The sequence below is a fragment of the Pteropus vampyrus genome, unplaced genomic scaffold, assembly GCF_000151845.1.
Source record: "Pteropus vampyrus isolate Shadow unplaced genomic scaffold, Pvam_2.0 Scaffold543, whole genome shotgun sequence".
In the NCBI taxonomy this organism is placed as follows: Eukaryota; Metazoa; Chordata; class Mammalia; order Chiroptera; family Pteropodidae; genus Pteropus; species Pteropus vampyrus.
Window position 1 is genome coordinate 1,150,272 of NW_011889324.1, and position 10,916 is coordinate 1,161,187.

General features: G+C 41.0%; 1 pseudogene; it reads left to right on the top strand.

Moving 5' to 3' along the window:
- The first annotated feature begins 8,449 nt into the window (after window positions 1-8,449).
- LOC105308077 lies at window positions 8,450-10,235 on the top strand (annotated as a pseudogene).
- The last annotated feature ends 681 nt before the right edge of the window (window positions 10,236-10,916 follow it).

The window sequence follows — 10,916 nt, forward strand, 5'->3', positions numbered from 1 at the left end:
CTCACAGCATTATATTCTAAACATTTTCAATATTTCCCTCTATTTATTAGTCTTTTTCAAGTTTTCATTTGAACTTTTGTGATTATAAGAGTAATTCATGGAGAGAGAAAAAAATGGCATAGATAATAGAACCTCTATTCATCCCTCTTGTGACAAAATCAAAGTTGAGACAGAAAGACAGAGCAAACAGCAAAGAAAATCACCTGGGATCTAGATGAACAAGCCCTACAACTAGGGAGAGAAATAAGAAATCACCCTGAAACAAGAGGAGATAAGATGGGGTGAGGATGTGAGCTGCCTGGTCCTGAGTGGCTGAGTGGTACAGAGGCTGCGTCAGCAGCAGCTGGCAGCTGCAGAAGCCTCTTAAAAAGAGTTGTGTCTGGGAGTGGACTTTTGTGGTGACCGACAGGATGGCTCTGAGTACCAGTGCCAGGGTCAGCTGTGCAGGGGGCACCAGGGAATAACAGGGGGACACTCAGTTATCGAAGTGAGGTCCAAAGGTGAGACTAACTCCATACAGAAGTGCCGGTGGTATCCATTGTTCCCCTGTTGAGCCCTCACCCCTCCCACTGTGAGGACTCAGTGCTGCCATAGTTGAGATTTCATCAAACTGGATAACAGAGGTCGTTTTGCCCAGAGGATTCCCTGAAACTCCACCTCCTCCAACTCTTGGGCCCACCCAAGTCACATCCAGGTGTGTCCTTGGTGAGTCAGGTGCTCCTTGCTGAGCAACGCCTACACTCACACTGGTGGGAGCTGACCGTGTTTTCTGGCATAGTTTCTTGAGGCAACTATAAACACAACATCTGTGGATTGCTTGCTGAATCTTAACAGGTGGCTCCAGAGGGACACAGATTGGGGCTAAACTTGGCTTGCAGCTGAACCCCTCTCAGGAGTGTGCCACTGGACACCTACTTCACAAATCCACACTAATAAGACCAGGAGACTTAAGAGCTTTCCTTAGTACATAAAAACAGACACAGAAAGGCAGCCAAAATGGGAAGTCAAAGAAACAGAAACCATATGAGAGAACAGAATAGAAATTCAGAAATAATGGAGTCAAGCAATCTAACAGATGCAGAGTTCAAAACACTGGTTATAAAGATGCTCAATGAACTTAGGGGAAGTGTAGATGAATTTAGTGAGAACTTTAACAAAGAGATAAAAACATAAAAATGGAAGTGGAAATTATAAAAGGGAGCCAGTCACAAATGAAGAACACATTATCTGAGATGAAAAGTATATTAAATGGAATAAACAGAGATAAAAAAAGGATTGAATAACCTATATAGAGGATGGGAAAACCAAGGACACTCAATCCGAATGGCAAGGAAAAAGAAGCCAAGACCATGATAATTATTTAAGAAGCCTATGGGATACTATTAAAGGCAAAAATATCCATGTCTTAGGGATATCAGAAGGAAAACAATATGTTGAAGAGCTAGTTGAAGAAATAATGATGGAAAACTTCCCTAACCTGCTGAAGGAAATAGACATACAACCCTAGGAAGCTCAGACAGTCCCCAAAAAAGATGAATCCAAAGAGGCTCACACCAAGACACATCATAATTAAAATGTCAAAGATTAAATACAAAGAGAGAATCTTAAAAGTAGCAAGAGAAAAGCAGTTAGTTACTTACAAAGGAGCTCTAATAAGACTTGATGTGATTTTTCAAAAGAAACTGTGCAGGACAGAAGGGTTTGGCACAAAATATTCAACGTGATGGAAACCCAGAATCTACAACCAAGAATTCTTTATCCAGCAAAGCTATCATTTAGAGTTGATGGACAGATAAAGAGCTTCCCAGACAAAAATAAGCCAAAGGAATCTATCACCACCAAGCCAGTATTACAGGAATGTTGGAGGGACTTCTTTAAGAAGAAAAAACAGGAAGAAAAGATGGTTATAACTACATTCCTATCAACAAGTACATCAAATGGAAAAGAATTAAGTGCTCTAATTAAAGATAGAGTGGCTGAATGGTTAAGAAAATAAGACCCCTACATATGCTGCCTACAAGAGACTCACTTCAGATTAAAAGACACACACAGACTAAAAGGAAGGGGATGGAAAAAGATATTGCCTTGATGGACCTAGAGGGTATTGTGCTGAATGAAATTAATCAGATAGAGGAAAACAAATATTGCATGATATCACGTACATGTGGAATCTAAAGAACAAAATAAACAACAAAAAAGAACAGAAATAAACTCATAGATACAGAGAATATTTTGAGGGCTACTAGATGGGAGGGAAGTTGAGGGGAACAGTGAATAAGGGCAAAGGGATTAAGAGGTACAAATGGATAATTATAAAATAAATATGAAGATATAAAGTGTAGCATAAGGAAAATAGTTAATGTTGTAATATATATGTAAGCAGAAGAGGGGTACTAGATTTAGTGGCTGATCACTTTATGAGTTATATAGATCTCTAATCACTATGCTCTACAACTGAAACTAATATATTATTGTATGCCAAATATAACTGAAAAAAAACTTATTGAATGGTACAATGTAAATATGAGCAACTAATTGTCTATTATATTCCAATAAAGCCATAAAGAAAGAAAAAAAAAAGAAACAACATTGAATGAAATGACGTCATTTGAGGACCTGCTGTATTATTAAAATTAATTTCATTTGTTTCTTTTTATTAATGTGGTTACTAAAATATTATAATTACATATGTGGCTTGCATGTGTAGCTTACATTATATTTCTATTGGGCAGCAATGATTTAGACAATAAACAATACAATATGTAGCCAAAAAAAGTAATTCATCATGATTGTTGAAAATTTAGAAGGCACAACAAAGAATAAATCGGGAAAAGAGCACATACAATCTCACTAGCAAAAGGCAACTAGAAAAACATATTTGCTTATTTCCTTCTAGTTAATTTTTTTTACAATCAATGTATTTTTCTTTACATAATTGAGATTATACTGTATACATATGTGTGGGTCCCAGGCCTGGCTTGTCCCAGGTCTGGCTATGATCCAGGCTCACGGATAGAAATAGGACCCTGGATTTAGAATGTTACATTAGTGTAGTAGGATGCCTGCACCTAAAATATGTAAACATAATTCAGCTTATTGTATCACACGTGTATGGCTGAATGCCATTGTTGTACTCTGATATGTGTGGAGCCCATGTGCTTATCTGGGGAGCAGAAAAGGAGCAGAATGTGAGTAGAATAAGAGCAGGAACAGAAGTGTGTTTCCTGCAATAGAACTGCACTCCCCACAATAAAGTTGATGACTGCCATTTCATTCTCATGTCAGCCCCTCATGCATTCTTCCAACTGGGCATCTCACCTCTGAAACCTTCCCTCCTTTATCAGTTCGGCACTGACAATATGTGTCCTGCTTTGTTTTATTAATGTTATGTAAAAAGCATTTTCTTATACCCTTATGAGTTATGAGAAGCATACTTTATGAACACTGTATCATTTTTCATTGTTTGGAAGTTCCCTAATGTTAGATTGTTTTGATAATTTCTTAATATCAATGATGCTGCAATCAGCATTGTATTAAGATAATGCCAACTGCCATAGAAAATAGAATGCCTAAAATGTAATGGCTCAAAATCAGAGAGAAATTTGTTTGAAATAATGGAATGAATTCCAAATCAAGTCATAGTTCTACTTAATGCAATCATTCAGGAATGCAGACTTCTGTCCTTTTCATTCTCCCAGCCCTGCTGAAAACTGTCACTTGAATATCCATGCTCAGACTCATAGGAAAAGGAAATAGTGCAGGGCAGAGGTATGCCTACTTCTTAAGTGTTCTAACTCAGAAGTAGCACACACTTTTGCTTGTGTTTCTTGGTCATACAGTCACACACAAGCAAGTGAAGCTTGAAAATGTACTATAGCTGGGCAATCAATCATATGCCTGGCACATCTATTACTATGGAGGAATGAGAAAAGAGATTTGGGGAGAGAGAGCAGTGTCTGCACAAATGTATTTGTGCACAAGTATTTATTTGCATTTCAGTATTTTTACTCAGGATATAATTTTAGAAATAGAGACTGAATATTATTTCTTTTAAACAACTACTTCATTCTTGCTCTCTTATTTTTAATTCATCTTTTGGCCAACTGAAATGTCCTAGTTTCTTTCATGAAGGATCCATAAGTGATGTATTCTCTGAGCCCCTGAGAACTTTTTTATACTTTCACATATAAAAGGCAACTTCCTTCAGTAAAGAATTCTTGGGTTACAAACTCTTCCCCTTAATACTTCTTAGTTATGGCTCCAGTATTGATTATTTAAAATGTTTAAAAATTTTGTCCAGTTTTCCTGGATATAACTGACTTACAACATTGTATAAGTGCAAGATGTATAACGTAATGATTCAATATATGTATATAATGTGAAATGATTACCACAAGTTTAGTTATATCCATCACCTCACATAGTTACAAAGATTTTTTTGTGTGTTGAGAACTTTTAAGATCTACTCTCTAAACAACTTTCAAATATACAATATTGTACAGTAGTCCCCCTTCTCCATAGGGAATATGTTCCAAGATCCCCAGTGGGTGCCTGAAACTGCGGATAGTACCAAACCCTACATACACTATGTTTTTTCCTAAACATACATACCTATGATAAAGTTTAATTTATATATTAGGCACAGTGAGAGATGAACCAAAATAAATAATGATAAAATAGAACAATTATAACAATACTGTAATAAAAGTTATGTGAATGTGGTCTCTCTAAAAGTATCTTATTATATTGTGCTTATCCTCCTCCTTGTAATGATGTGAGATGATAAAATGTCTACATGAAATGTTAGGGAGGTGAATGATGTAGGCATTGTGACATAGCATTAGGCTACTATTGACCTCTTAAGAGGATTATCTGCTTTGGGTGATCCTAGATCACTGAGCCATGATGATGTCGATGGTTGGATGTCAGGAGCAGAAGATGTTGATGATTGAGGAAATTTAATATTTTTAGACTTCAGTTGACTGCTGGTAACTGAAACTATGGGATTTCTTTTTTCTTGAAATTAAAAACTTTGCTGAGGCTTTGCTAAATTTTGAAGTGAGGGTTTCTCAAGTACAGAAAACTTTTTTCAATATTTGACTTGATTTTTTTGTTGTTTTTAAGTTCAGCCTGGTGGGCAGTTAGATAGGCATAACTGGATATGGAAAGTTTTAAATTTTTTATAATTAGAGCATAAACTGGAGGCTGTGGCCAGAGATCAGGAAGCTGGATATTCTGTGGTAGTAAAATATCTCTCTATTGTCTGATATAATGATAACAATTTTAACATTTTTGCACAATTAAAGCTAAGGAATTTGGTAATGGCTTTATATGTATCAGCTTGTTTAATGCTCACAAAACCCTCATGAACTAGGCATTATTATTTTTCTCATTTCACAGATTGAAAAACTGATTTTCAGGAAATTTAAGTAATTTACTCAAGATTCTACAGCTGTGAGTAATCATTAGGTTGCTGATCTTCTCAAAGTAATATTTCTGCTGCTCAAAGTTGGCATCAATATATAGCTGTTCCCATTCTCAAGCAAAATAGTTGAATTTGGCTGGATCCAGCTAAGCTGCTGCAAGGGTGGAAGTAAAGTGTTGTGGAACATTCTTGGTCAGGATGGTCTTCACTATGTTGTTGGAAAGTATTATAATGGTTAATAGCACAGGCTTTTTAATCAGATTGGTCTGAATTAGCAGTCTGGCCTCGTTACCTACTGTTCTGTAATTTTGAGAAAGTTACTTAATCACTTTGTCCCTAAATCTTTTTTAAAAATAATTTTTAAAAATTATAGTCATCATAAAATATTATATTAGTTTCAGGTGTACAACATAGTGATTATACATTTATATATCTTATGAAGTGATCACCACAATAAATCTAGTACCTATCTGATACCACACATAGTTATTACAATATTATTGACTATATTCCTTATACTATACTTTACATCTCCATGACTATTTTAACACTACCAATATGTACTTCTTAATCCCTTCCTCTTTCTCATTCACTCCTCACAAACTCCCTTCCCATTTGGCAACCATGAAAATGTCCTCTGTATCTATGAGTTTGTTTCTGTTTTGTTTCTTTATTTTGTTCTTTAGATTCCACATGTAAGATCATATGGAATTTGTCTTTCTCTTTCTGACTTACTCCGTTCAGCTTACCCTTAGGTTCATCTATTTTATTGCATATGGCAAGATTTTATTCTATTTTATGGCTGAGTAATATTCTGTTGTACATATGTACTATGTTGTCTTTATCCATTCATTCACTGATGGACACCCAGGTTGCCTCCATATCTTAACTATTGGAAATATTGCTGCAATGAACTCATGGATTCACATGTCCCTTTGAAGTAGTGTTTTGGTTTCTTCAGATAAATACCCAGAAGTGGGATTACTGGGTCCTTCTTTGTCTTTTGTTATATTCTTTGCTTTAAAGTCTATTTTGCTCTGGTGCCTGCTCAGTCTGTCCTTTGGGTGTGCCTTCCTTGGATATGACCCCGGGTGGTGCTCCAGCAATCCAGTTACTGGGTGTTTGGCCCTCATTTCCTCCTGGGAGGGGCCCCACCACAAGCCAAGTTCAGCCCCAGACTGTGCCTGGCCTGGGACCACCTGGAATGAGCCACCAAACAATCCAAGGATGGCCACCACCCATGCTGGGCTTAGAGATGCCTCAAGAGACCAAACCATGAACCAAGGCCAGTTGCCACTAGTGCCAGGCATAGAGCTGCTCAGCGAGAGGTACAGGGCATGCTGAGGCCAGATGCTGCTAGTTTGGGGCTTGTGAACAGTTGAGTGATTTTAGGAGCATTTGCAGTATGAGCCATGACAGGTCATTAGTATGGAAAAGCCACTGGAATTGGCTGGGCGGGCCTGAAATTTGAGTGAGGCAGGGAATCACCAGGGAAGAGTGACCAGTGTTAGCCAGGTTCATGGAGACTCAGATTTGGTGCCTGCCTGTGTCTGCACACCAGGAGTGGAGAGAGCTCAGCGAAAGAACAATGACTTCTGCCAGCACTTTTGTCTGGGAGAAAGCCACTCCTCCAGCCCTCATCCTGAAGCCAGACAATTTGATTCCTCCACGTTTGTACCTGGCACCTTTCAAACTGCTGTCCCAGTACTGGAGCTCAGAATGAGTGAGTTCATCAGTGAGTAAGTCCGTGGGTGGGCCCTTCAAGATGGATGCCTGCAACTCCTGCAGCCCTTCGTCTCACTCAGCCACCATCTCTGCTAGTTTTCACAGCCAGAAGATGTTGGGACTTTTCTTCCTGGGACTGGGACCCTGGGTTGGGGAGTCTGATGTGGGGCTGGGACTCCTTGCTCCTTCAGAGGAACCCCTGCAACTGAGATATCCCACCCGATTTTTAATCTCCATATGTGGGTATGGTCACCAGCCCATTCTGCATCTACACCTCTACCCACCAATCTCGAGGTGGCTTCTTCTATATGTCCTTAGTTGTACAACTTTTGTTCAGTAAGACTTCAGGCATTTCTCGAAGATGAATCTGTCCCCTAAGTTTTCTTATCTGTAAAACTAGGGTTTTATATAGGGTTCTTTTGAAGATTGAAAGGAGTGCATGATATGTAGTAAACATTCAAAATTATTGTTATTAATGGCTGGAATGGGTTAAGCCACTGTGGAAGTGGAATTGAAGTCTTCAACCTTTGGAATATTGCTACAACATCAGGGAACCAGATACATCCTTTTTTTCCCCCTCTAAGGAAGGTGACTATTGGAATAAACTGGAAGAAAAAACTGGACATCATTTATTGAAATCATTTTAGTTTAGAATACCTGTTACCTTATCTGATGCCATATGTATCCCTTGGATAGACAAAATATGACTCAGGCATTACACCTTTGGATTCGAAAAACACATTTCTCAAGGCTGACCCAAAGAACTATTGGGGCCAGGGACTTATTTAAAGAAAGAAGTTGATATGAAGAAGTTATTTAAGTAAAAAGTGATGGCATAGAGGTTAATCTCACTTATGAACAGTGGCTTTTCCATACTAATGACCTGTCATGGCTCATGCTGCAAACTCTCCTAAAACATTGAATTAGATAAAATTCAATGTTCATTCTAGATTTAAAAAAGAAAAGAAACTCTTAGACTAAGGAGAGAAGGAAATTTCTTTAACTTTGTTAAAGGATTTCTACTGAACATATAGCACATGTGATACTTAATGATGAAATATTAGATACATTCTCCTTAAAGTCAGGAAGAAGCCAGAGATGTTTGCTTTCACCTCTACTATTCAACATTATTCTGGAAGATCTAGCTAGTATGATTTGAAGAAGGAGGAGGAGTAGGAGAAGAAAAAAGAAAGAAAAATAATTAGGAACTACTAATACTAGAAAGAATGAGGCCCTGCCAGGCCTCTGAGGCCTGGGAGCAGCTGCTACTCCATGCCACGCTGTGAGGGGCTCAGTGCCTGAGCCAGTGCGTGGTGCGGAGGCTGGGCCCCAGCGGCTCAGTGAGGCTCCGCATGGGATTACTTTGGGATACTTTCCGCTGCCGCCAGGAGCCATACAACTGCCTGCAGAGGGCCTACTACCAACTGAAGAAGTTGGACCTGGCAGCATCTGCAGCTCACACCTTCTTTGTAGCAAACCCCACACAACTTCAGATGCAGGAGGATATGTCGAAGTACAGATATATGTCCAGAGTTCAGCTGCAGAGCTTCTGGGACCTAGAGACGCCCCTATACTGGACAGGCTAATACTCCAGCTTAGAGCTACTGGGGCACCAGGAGGCAGGACTGGCACTGCCCCGGCTCGAGAAAGCCCTGCAGGAGAGCCTATCCCAGATGGAGAGTTGCTGAGCTGACTGTGAGGGGTCTGAGGAGCAGCAAAGGGAGGAAGAAGAGGAGGAAGAAACAGGGGGCCCTCTATGAGGCCATTGCAGGGCACTGGATTCGGGTCCTGCAGTCCTGGCAGAACTGTGCCGGGGACACAGCTACCTGACCTGGTCACATATTTCCTGTCTCTGATTTCCTTCCCAACCAGCTGCACAAGGCCCATGCTCAGATGGGGAGTCTGTCCCAGGTGATGAAAAATGCCCTAAGTGTCCTGCCCTTCTACCCAGATGATGAGACTGTCAAGGAAGCCGTCAGCGAGAGCGGACATACCGTGCTTCTTTGGGGGGAAAGAGATAGCTCTACTATGCAATGGAACACCTGAAGACCAACTTCAGAGATCTTGATCCCTGGACTCCAGCAGCTTTCATCCTGGAGACACTTAAAGAAAAGCTCAGAGAAGACCAAGAGCAATGGCCTTGGGACCATGAACCTCTACAGCCAAAGCCCTTGACTGACTGGAAAGATGTTCTTCTCGAGGGAGTAACCCTGACCCAGGATGCAAGACAGCTGAATGAGTCCGAGCGAGCAGTGTTGGACAGTCTGCTCACCCCAGCTGAGTGTGGGGCACTGCTGCAGCTATCCAAGGATGCAGTTGAAGCTGGAGCCAAGTCTGGCTATCCAAACTGCCACTCCCCTCACACCCTCCATGAACGTTTCGAGGTGTTCATGGTGCTCAAGGCTACATTTCTGGCCCAGGCTGGCCTGTCGGCACTCAGGGTACTAAGCTGCTTCCGGAAGTGAGAGAACATGTACGTATCTTGATTTAGGCCTACTTCTCCCCAGGAAGGTCCCTGCATCTTTCTTTCACCCACCTGGTGTGCCGAAGTACCATCAAAGGGAAGCAAGAGCAGCACATGGACCCGAGTCACCTGGTGTATGCTGACAACTGCATCCTAGACCCTTACACTGGAGATTGCTGGCAGGAGCCCCCAGCTACATCTATTGAGACTACAGTGGACTCCTCTACCTCAATGATGACTTCCAGGGTGGGGACCTGTTCTTCACAGAGCTCAACACCCTCACCATCAGGGCTCAGGTTCACCCTTGCTGTGTATGCCTCATGGCCTTCAGCTCTGGTGGGGAGAATCCCCATGGTATGTGGGCTGTGATGTGGGGCCGGTGCTGTGCCCTGGCACTGTGGCACATGTGGGCACCTGAGCACAGGGAATAGGAGTGGACAGACATCAAAGAGCTGCTACAGAAGCAGGAGGAAAAGGATGAGGGAGAGGGGGATGGGGATGGGGAGGAGATGATGGAGGAGGAGATGGATAAAATGCCCAGTAGAGACCCTTCTCCAGAGCCCCCTAGCTGCTGGCTTCAGGGAATCCAGGAACAAGTCTGGAAAGCCACCTCGGGTCTGATAGGAACTGTGAAGGGCTGAGCCAGCTCCTTGGGGATGTGGCCACTGACTTGCGAAGGGCGGCCTTGATGCCAGGACCCACAAGAAGCCCCCATGTGACAGAAGCAGAACAGTGAGCTCTCTGTCCCTGTACCCCCAACATCTTAGGGATCACAAGAGATGCATAGCACTGGACTCAGAGGACACTGTGTATACCAGCCTAGAGCTCACCAGGTCTGGGGAGCCAGGCCTGGCCCCAGTTGATGGACCTCCTGCCCTAGGACAGACAGAAGACACGATATCTCTCTGGAAAGAAATGGCCGGAGGTGGGGCTAACTGCTTCAAATGAAGAGGATGAGAGGGGAGAATAACCCTACTGCTCCTTCCCAGCCTGTCAATAAAGAACATGAAGATCCCTCAAAAAAAAAAAAAAAAAGAATGAAACAAATTGTCATTAATTGCTAAAGATCATATATCTAGAAAATACATGAGAATCAACTGGCAAACTAGAACAATTAATATGAGAGTTTAGCACAGTGATTGGGTATAATACCAATATATAAACATTAGTATCTTTCCAGTAAAAGCTAATTATAAAATGTCATGGATAAAGGATCTAATTTACACAAGCAACACGATTATAAAATAACTCAGAATAAACCTAATAAAACATGTAATAATTTTACTTGACAATATCTATTAA